This window comes from Cyrtonyx montezumae, unplaced genomic scaffold (assembly GCF_038088225.1).
Source record: "Cyrtonyx montezumae isolate F1298 unplaced genomic scaffold, pur_monq_1.0 scaffold_3, whole genome shotgun sequence".
Lineage (NCBI taxonomy): Eukaryota > Metazoa > Chordata > Aves > Galliformes > Odontophoridae > Cyrtonyx > Cyrtonyx montezumae.
This window is the reverse complement of record NW_027072034.1, coordinates 71,904,226-71,914,257: the sequence shown is the minus strand read 5'-3', so window position 1 is coordinate 71,914,257 and position 10,032 is coordinate 71,904,226. Positions and strand designations below refer to the sequence as shown.

The 10,032-nt window shown below is 53.5% G+C and overlaps 1 protein-coding gene across 1 annotated transcript in view; it reads left to right on the top strand.

The window, feature by feature from the left end:
* The first annotated feature begins 594 nt into the window (after positions 1 to 594).
* The window catches only part of BCL9 (BCL9 transcription coactivator), a 53,627-nt gene continuing 44,189 nt past the window's right edge, over positions 595 to 10,032 (top strand). Inside the window, exon 1 of the mRNA XM_065741883.1 lies at positions 595 to 763. The gene's annotated coding sequence lies outside the window, so the exon portion shown is untranslated. The remainder of the gene's footprint in view (positions 764 to 10,032) is intronic.

Genomic DNA, 10,032 nt, shown 5'->3' with positions numbered 1-10,032 from the left:
TTTTGTTATGAAACCTATGACAGTGGGTCATGTGGCTGCTCGCTGCGCCGACTGAACCCTCGTGAACCCGTGCGCCAGGCACACCGCTCCGTGATTCACACCGGCCACGTTTCAGCGTAGCCTTCGCTGGACGGAGGGCTCGCAGGCCTGGACGGCCAGGGTGTCACCAAATGGCTCGGCCCCGGCCTCAGCCCGGCGGCGTTTCGCAGCCTGGGAGCCGCTCTGACTTCATCCCCGGGCTTCCGTGGTCGTCGGAAGTCCCAAAGAGCTGGAAGCCGGCACCCCTCGAGAGGGGCCGGCGTCGAGATGGCTCCCGCCACCTCGGGCACGTCTCGGTCGCCGAGCTCGACGGGCACCGCGGCGCTCGGCCCCGGCTCCCCGCGAAGGAGGGAGACCCGGGCGGAGCAGCCCCCGGAGCGCGCGAGGCGGGGGAGGCCGCGCCGCGTCCCGCCCGCCGCCGGGGCGGGGGGAGGAGGCGAGAGGGGGCGCCTCGTTCGCGGCTCGTCAGCAGCCGCGGGAGGCGAGCGCCGTGCGCCAGAGCCGCTTGGCATGAATGCCTGGGCCGTACCAAGCGCCGCGGCGCCCGCGGGGGGAGGCCGCCCCGCCGCCCCGCCGCCCCGCGCAGACAATAGGCCCCGCCAGCCTTCCCCCTAAGTTGCCTTGATGCTGCCCTAGCGCCCCGCGAGCGCAGGCCGGGCCGCCGGCCGCCTCCCGCCGCCCGCCTCGCCGCCATGCCGCGCCGCGCGCCCTCCGCCTGAGGCAGGTAAGCGCCGGCCGCTGCCCGGCCCGGCCCGGCCCGGCCCCGGGACGCCTCCGCCGCGGCGGCTGCGGGCGGTGCGTGCCGCAGTCCGGCCCGGCGCTGCGCGGCGGGGGGCGGAAAGTTTTGCGGCGGGCGGCGCCGTGCCTCGCTTTCCCCCGGCGCGGCACCTGTTGGCGGCCGGGCCCGAGCCGGCCCCGCGGGGGCTTTCGTCGGCGGGGCCCGGCGGGTGGAGGGGTTCTGCCCTCGGGGAGCTCCTCCGCGCCTCTCGGGAGCTCTGTGAGTTCGGCGTCGGGTTTCACTGCTTGCGGTCGTTTTGGTGAAATTAAGCGACCGGCTGCGCCAATTCGTCGTCCCGGCGTTGCCTGTGCGAGCGGGAGCCGAGGGGGGAGCGGGGTGGGCAGAGGACAGGCACCCGCGGCCCCCACGAGCCGATCGTCGCCGCTGGGGGACGCGGGGAGCGGAGCCGGGGTGGGAAACGCGCCGTCCCGAGACCCCGCTCGATCCGGCGAGGAAGATGGAGGCTCTCGCTGCTGCCGCAAAAAACGTGCGCGGCACAAATCTCTGCCGGTTTCTCTCGGCATCGCCGCCTCCCTCCGCGAAATAAATAAATAAGCGGCGAAAGAATCAAAGCGGAAAGCCGCGGCTGGCTGTAGCGCTCTCTCCGTTTTGCCTCCTCCATCCCGCGCTCTGCAGGAGGAAGCCCGGTGATGGAGGCGTGCGCGGAGACGCGCTCCGGGGTTTCGGGCACGGCAGGGGAGAGTCGCTGTTTGACCGCTGAGCAGGGGAAGGGAGAGCTCTTGGTAAGCAGCCCGAGGGCTGCTGGCGGACAGCTTGCCTTGTCTGTGAGCGGTGTGCTAGGGGACCTTCTGTTAGCGTGACTCTGTGAATCTCTGTTGATTATGTTGGAATCTGGCTATGGCGAGGACCTATCTGATGCTCCCCAAGCCTTTGTGAAATAGGCCTAGGGGTGAAGTCAGGCTTCTCACATGCATCCTACCCCTGTTCTTGGAAGCAGCAAGTTTTTGCTGATGAACCTGCACGTGCGGCTTGCTGTCCCTCCAGAGAGGCAAGGGGTACACGTTATAAACATGGCTCTTGGTAGGCATGGCCCCGTTCTCTTGTTCTCCTCGGTGTAGATCGGAGCTCATTCCATCAGTGAGGCACTGGTAGGATTTTACATCTGGCTTTTCACGAAAGCTGATGGGAGGTGCAGGGCAGTTAAGACAGAAAACCAAGATGTGCCACTCTTTGGCATTTCTGTTCACAACAGCAGTCTTGTGATGGAGCAGACACGCACAGCAGACATCACACACACAAACAATGCCATAAAAATTTCATGCACATATACATGCAGAGAGCTGATCTCGGGTCAGATGTTCTTTGAGTGTCTCTTCCTGAAAATGAGAAAAGGAAGGTAGTGCTGGAGCCTAGCAGACAGGCGGGCATGCTGTGCACATGAACGCGTTGCACGTGTGTATGCTCTTCCCATCCTCTCTGGGATCACCTGTTGGGAATGCAGCCAGGTTGGCAGCACGGACAAGTTCTGCCCCCCACATGGCAATTTGATGCCCTCTGTTTTTGCTTTGCACTGAACAACGGAAACTGCTAACGGTCCCTTGCTTGGTGTGCTGAGAGGAGAGGCCAAGGGCTAAGCAGGCACGAAGGCAGTGACAAGAAGCCTCGGTGGGAATTCTGGGGAGGGAGCAGGGCCCTGGAGTGGGCAGCGAGGCTGCAGTGCTGAAGTGAAGGAGTGAGGAGACCATGTTGGGGGAGGAGAGTAGGCTGCTGTTTCCACATCATCTGAAAACTCAACCTGCTGTCAGGACAGAAGGAAGGCTTGTGCATATTTTATGTCACTTTTCTCCTTCTAGGACAACCTGCTGATCTGATCAGCGATGCACTTTAAAATCTTAGATATGCTGGTTGGTGAGGGTGGCTGGGGGCTGGGAACAAGCCTTGGCCTCCTGCTTCTCTCCTTTGTGGACAGGCGGCTCTATCCCATGCTGCCCTTCCCCACAGAGTGTGTACACAATTAAACCTCAACTGCAGCATGGGATGTGCCTGGCTGCCTGAGATGGGGACAGAAAAATGGCAATCTCTCAGGGCTGGGGGGGGCAGGGAGGGCAGCTTGCCATGTCTTTCGCTGCCTGTGGATGGCTAAAAGGAGCCTAAATGGGCTAATTGGTTTTCCTTTGAGCTGGTTGCGTTTTGATCCAGTCAGCTCCGTTCTGCAGCTGAGATCTTCAGCAGTAGCTCTGGAGTCAGTGGAGTTGGCAGTAAACAAAACAGATTTAATTCCTTCTGCCTGCATTTTGCGCTGTTTGGGGCTGTCAGGCATGAAGGTTTCTCCTCGTCAGTTCTTCAGTGCCACTCTGAGGTGGCAGAGCCTCAGTTGCTGCTGCTGCCCCCAGAGATGTGAGCCCCATGGATACTCCCTGCTAGCACCTAAGGGTGTATGAAGGCTTCTCAGGCACAGTGGTTTTGATAAGAGCCTTGGAGACATAAACATGCACATTGTTCCTGTAAGCAAACTCACTGCCCGTTTTGGGGCCCCTTGGGAAGCAGATGCTTTTGCTCTGTCCTGCTTTATCCTTCACTTGTCCCATTGGAGAAAGAGTCGTCTCAAACACGGAGGTTTGCAGAAGGTGGGTCCTGATGCTGATCTGGTGGATAGCTTGAGGCAAGTTGCTCTGGCGCTCAGGTGGATCCTCCTGGACCCCAGAACTGTGAGATGGAAGCAGCACTTGCTAATGTCCTGAGAAGCAGCGTGTCCAGCTGAGGGCCTGTGCTGGTGAGATGCCGTGTGCCTGTCTGTGGGCAGCGTGGCAGGGTCCCACAGCATTGAGTGAACAAAGCACACATTTTGCACTGAGCGTGACTCACGCTGTGATAAATTTTGCTTGAGCTATGCCTAGACTCGGTGCTCTGTTGGACAATGAGTTCTGTTTTGTCTTTCCAGCACAAAGCAGCGCAACTTGCCAGTGACATGGACTGTACATGTATTCCCATAACAACAGTATTATAAACATATGGGAAACCTGGTAGAGCAACTGCCGTCCATGTCCACGCAAAACAAGGAGCTGGTTAACAAAAAAATCCAGTGTTTGAAGCTGTATCTCCCCAGACTGTGATCTCATCAGATTTCCCAAGCTAACCACAACCTGGTCACTGCTTGGATTGAGGACTTGGGGGGGGGGGGGGAAGCAGCTCGCAGGAATCGCTATTTGTGATTCAGCCTGCTTCCCTGTGACTCAGTGCTGAACCATTCCTCAGTAGGGTATTTGGGGATAGTGTGCTTAGGACAGTGCGTATCAGTTTAGTTCTTGGAAGAGGTTCTGCAGTACCCGGGTTTGCTTGCAACTGAGCTTGCCTCAGCATCTTTCGGAACAAATGTAAAAACAAAACTGTGAAAACTACTTCTGGCTACTAGAGACTCCACAGTCATTTTTGCAAGCGAAAGGTGGGGGTGGGGGTGGTCGTAGCCCTGGGCACTTTGCCAGGTTCCAGCTCAGGAAATTGCAGTCTATCTAGGTAAAAGTCCCCTATAGTTTAAAATGAAAAAAAGTATTCTTCTCTTACTGTCTTACACTGTGAGTGTTGTGTTTCTGGGGAGCCTGGAACAGATAGTACATTGGAGGCAGAGAGGTGGTTACAGCTGCTTGCTGGGAGATTTTTTTATGCAAAAGCCGGTCCTTTTTTGCATTTTTGAGACTCATCTAATTGCAAAATGCTGTATACTCTTCAGGTTATTAGAAGGCTTGGCTGAATGTGGATCAACATGCAAGTGTAAGCACGAAGCAGTATGCTGGGCTGCTGTTTGCACAAGGGGCAGGCAGACAGCAAATGCGTGTTTTTTTCTATGGCAGAAAAACAAGGAACATGTTTTTAGTCTGCATCTGTGAGCTGCATTTCGTATGTTTAGCGGCATTTGCTTTTGTAAGCTGCTGCTAAAGCACGTAACTGGCCGTGTGCAATTGCAGTAATGGCATGTGAAAATGCAGCTACGCGCAGACCTGTAATCTTGCATGCAAAATACGGCTGGTCTAGTTCTCCAGGTAGAAAAAATGGCCTAAGATTGTACTTGCCTCTCCATTTAACTGCGCTCACCTGCACTTTTCAGGTGGCAGCTGTGTGTATGGAGTGCTGAATGATTATCCTTGCTGTTTTTGCTCCGAGGAGGAGGAAATTAAATCATTGCTGGTGGTCTGGGTAGTCCAGGTGTCATGGAAAGCACAGGATGGAGCTCTGGGGAGTGACAGTGATAATTTCATAACTCTGGAATCCTGAGGAAATGCATAAAAACGGGAGAAGAGCAAAGCGGTGACCTTCCCTTCCCAGAGTGGATTCAGCATATTAACCATTGAGTCAGCTAATGATGCCAGGATCTGGGCACAAATGGATGTAGGGCTGAATATGGGGCTGGCATAGGGCAGCACACCCCTGAGCGTGGCACATCCTAGTCCAGGTTCAGCAGATGCTGGCGAGGTGGCGGTGGCTCGCTGATGAGTAGCTCACTTTCTCTGCCACTTCACTCTGCAGCTTCTCTGGTGACGCCGATAACAAAAGGGCTGCTCGGTGGTAGATGATATGGATCTCTCACAGCTGAGTGGAGCCCACTAAACCTGAGTCATCTGCCCTTCTTGTTAGCCCTGGAGCTTGGGTGTCACCATCCAGACCCTGGCTGGGCCAGCAGCTTCGGGCAGTGCCCAGGGAGAGAGGGCTGCACCCTCGCTATGAAATCAGGAAGCCAGAGTTTCTTCCTGAAAAAAACATGATGATGTTTTGGGGTTATGCCCGTCTTGCCATCCTGGGTCCTTGACTGCAGACGTTTCCATTTTGCATGATGCTCATTGTAATTGAATCTATCGATGTATATTTAATACACTTGGCACCACAGTTCGTAACTAGGCACTGCTTCCCAGCCTTCTGTCACTTGCTTTCACAATTACCATCTTCAAGTCGCAGCGGGTGCTGCCGTTGGGCTCTTTGTCCCATTGTTGCTCTGGCTTTGAGGACATGCTTGTGGCAGTCTCCCCATGTAGCACTGTCCCTGGGCCTGGGTGTCAGCGGGTGTTCCAGGCCTTCTTTAACAGGAGCTATATCTGTTGGGTTTTATTCTCCTCTCTGGTTTGCTAAGTGTGATCATGGGCGAGTCTCTTAACCTTGTCTGGCCTCAGCTGACTTATCTACTCCAGAATGGTGTTGTAAGGCTTAATTATTGCCAGCTCTTCAGAGACTGTAGAGGGGGGGAAAAATGCATTTTATTCAGAAATGTCTCTGACCTCTCTGGCTTTTCTGAGCCATCTTGGTGGTGCTAGGAGATGTCTCTGTACTCCCTTAATAACGTTTCTTCAATTTTTCATCTGTACATTCACCCACTCTCTCAGCTGCATGTAAAAATGCCAAGCTGTCTGAAGTCATGGAAATATTTTTATAGTCTTGACAGCCACGACAAGCATTCCTCCTCGGCAGTAAACAAACAAGGTACACAACCCGCCATTAACATCAGTTCATAGCTGAGGGACCTTCATCACTCACCGAGGGGGGAATCCTAGATGTCTCCTGAATGTACAAGTCACCCAGGAGCCCTGCCTGGGGTTAGGACAGCACCTGATCCTGTGGGCTGCTGAGTGCAGTGGGTAACTGGGAAGCTCTGTGTGCACACAGGGGAGCAAACAGGCACCAGGTATCTGGTTGGGTCAGGGATCTTGCATACTGTGTTTGACTCAGGCGTATGTGACTTCAGGGGTTTGATGTTTATTTGTGTGCACGGAAAGACAGTTCTCGGCAGTGGCGGCTGAAACATAAAGATGGTAAAAAATAAAGCTGGATAAATATTAGACACTCTAGAAGGAAGAAAAAGAAATCACTGCATGTGAATGGTGTTGGTGAGCGCTGTAGGAGCGGAGCCCCTGTTGCTCTTCCCTGTGAGCTGCTGGGGTAGGTGAGCAGCTGGACCCGTGCTGTAGTGTCCTGTCCCTGCCCCTGCAGATGATTCTCCACATCAGCAGGCAGCTGTCACTTGTTTTGGTGCTTTCTAGGTTAATTCACTCCAAATACATAGAGATGTTTGGATCTCTAGAGATCAGGTGCTGGTAAAAAAAGAGCAGGTGCATCTCTTTCAGCTACATTACTTTGGTTTATCTCATTCTTCTCCCAGGCCATCTTCCTCCTGTCTCTGGGTAGTGATCCCTCTCTGCTGTACTCAAGAGGAGAAAGTCAGGGTTGTTGTTCACCGGTGTCTCTGACAGGAGTGTTTAAGTAGGAAGCTAAGCTTTTTTTTGCCATCTCATTCATCCACTGCATCCCTCAGTCTCCGCACCTTAGCTCCTCCATTCTTAAAATGAGGATGACGTCTTCTCTCCACTTTCACAAAACCTTTGAGAGAGAGGGAGAAAAAAGCTCAAGGCTTTCTTCCTTCTCAGGGAAACCATAAATCCTTCTCTCACTCTTCCTCACCCTCCCTTCTCTCTCCTATTTTTCTCTGATTTTAAGAGTTCTTATTATATTCTGTCCCTCTAGGTCTCCTCTACTTCCACCGCTCTGGCAATCTGTTTCTCTCTGCTGTTTCCACATCCCCTTCTATTTGCAGCTCCCTTCCTTCTGTTCATGTCATTTTATTCTCTCACCCTGTATCTCCTACCCTCCCCCATTATTCATGTGCCGCACACTCTTCATCTCTCTTTTCTCTGGTTGATTCCCCTGGATCCCTCTCTTGTGAGTCTCTTCGCCTTGGACCTCTTTTTGCTTTCCTCTGCTGTCTGTCCTCAGTAGCTTGTCTGCATGGGAGTTGCTGACTGTGCCTGCAGGCCAGGCTAGCAAGGGCTGAGGGGAGAGGACAGCACGTGGGATCAGCCTGACATCCTGGAGTCTGTCATCTCACATTTTGCCTCCCAGTGTCCCTGTACTTCCTTGGACAGCACCTCACAGCTTGCTCTGGTCCTGGCAGGTTCTACTCCCATGCTGCCAGCCATCCCCTGGCTTTTTGTCACCTACCTGGCTATGGTATAGCTAGCTCCTCTGGCTATCGTCTGGAGATACCTGTGGTTCTCACAAGGAGAGTGACAACCCCTGCAGGGATGTGTGGCACGAAGGAGCTCTTTGCCAGGGTGGGTTGCAGTAATGCAGCAGGTTGATGGGCTGGCCAGGTCAGGGCTCATTGGCTCCTGGCAGCGAAGCATCAGGATGTCACACTTACGGCCATGTGTTCAAGTTCAGCCAGCATCTATCAGGACAGGGCACAGTGACTTTCTCCACCGCTTCTGAGTAACACCACATTTGTCCTTGCCAGGCATGACTCAGTCCTAGGCTAATAGAAGTCACAGGCTTTGGCTCTGCTACCCAAACAGTTCCTGATTTCCCTCTTCTGTCTCTGCAGCAGACTGACCTTGCATCCATCCCTCGTGCTTCGTGCAAGGTGCCATACACCCTTTTCTGTTTTTCCTACAGCTGTTTGTCCTCCTTTCTGTACCTGCTTCGCCAGTTCTACCTGCTCATTCCCCAATGCTCTGACTTTGGGCTAGGTCTTTCCCCAAATCCTTACCATCGTGTTCTTCAGCCTTGTTTGCCTCCCCATCTAGCTTCCTTGTCTTCCTGGTCATGCTGTCAACCAGAGCAAGGGGAGAAGGGACACTGAGACTGAAGATCAGAATGCAGAGGTGGAAGGCAGAGCGTTACTGGGTCAGCATCCATTGCTTGCTGGCGGCTTTCATCTCTCTCAGGTGTGTACTATTAGTGACACAGCAAAAGTCCCTTTCCCCCAGGGCAATGATTTTTCCATTGCTCCTAGTTCACTATCAGCAAGCTCCTGAAAGGTTAACGAAGTCCTTCAGTGCAGAGAGAAGTAGCACATCTTCCCATGGTTTCAATAAATAAATCCTGTAGATGATGGAGCAGCCCATGCACAGGGCACAGTACATGGGGCCCTATTCTTGAGTCCACTCATCCAAAATGTGGCCCCTTGAAGTGCTATGTAGGTGATCTACCCACTCCTGTCCTTGTCAGCTTATGTAAAACTTGGAGAAAAAGCCATGGCCTCCCTACCCATCTCTCGATGCATGTTTCACTGCTTCTCATGGGACTGGGGAGGAGTACCCAGGAGTGTCTACAAGCCTCCCTGGCTTGGTGGATCCTTGCTTCTCACAGATCCTCTTTAGAAAACGCCCTGTATCAAGTTTCAGGCCCACTAGATATTTTTTTTTTCTGTCTGAGAAGGATGGAAAAAATCATTCAATTGGTTTTGAATCACATGAGTGGGAACAGGAACCAACCCCAGAAGATAAGTGCTCTGACCTTTACCGCGCTCGGATAACTGAAAATAATAACAAATAAATACGTCTTGTTTCTAAGCTCAGACTTAGGGATGTGTTCCTGCCGGATGCTGCAGCAGCCTGAGCCAGGGCTCTTGCGAGGGATGGGAATTCAAAACCACCAATTGCCTGCAGTAAGCAGCAGCCCCTTTGCTTTCCTTTTGAAAATGCAGCTGGTTCCAACCCAGGCGTTTGGGATGAAAGGGGCCAGGGCTGGTGTACTACCTCACCTGCCATTCTGACACTGGGACCTTGGGTGTTTTTCTGGAGCTGGGACTGTCTGAGACCATCATCTTCTGCAGCTGTCCCCTGGGAGGTGCTGTGGCAGGCGGTGACAGAAGGTATTTGTGTGCTGGGGTCCTGTGGCTAGGCCCTGGCAAGAGACAGCCTGTATCCTGAAGAACTTCTTGTAGTCCAGAATTAGACCATTCTTGGTGCTTTCTGTAGTGGCTGTGACTTGATGTTCCTCCACCTGGGTGTTGCTTCCCTTCCTTCCTCTGTTACTCAGGGAGCTCGTTTGCTTGGTTTCTGCCATCCAAAACACTGGCAGCTGAAGGGAGTCCTGTATGCAGAGCTTGGGGGCGGTGTTGGGAGGTTCCTGGCACTCAGTCACTCTAAAGCATCTTATTTGTTGGTGTCTTCTGCTCAGTTGGGATGCACTTCTGATCACAAGCTCCTGAGTTTCTCCCCTTTAACCATTCAGACAGACTCCCTGGGCCCAGAGTGTGCTTCTGCTGAATGCTGCCCCTATGACGTATCCTCCACCGCCTTGCTGAGTCTTTAAGTCCAACGGCTGTGTTTCTGTTAGAAGATCTCCAACCCACCCCTTTCCTCAAGATACCCAAATAAATGTGATTCAGCGGGCCACAGGCTGCTCTGTTGCAGCGTGTGGAAGCATGTGCATTTCCAGTATGCAATTTGATATGTGTATGGATGATTGCGTTTGTAGTCTGCTGGTGTATC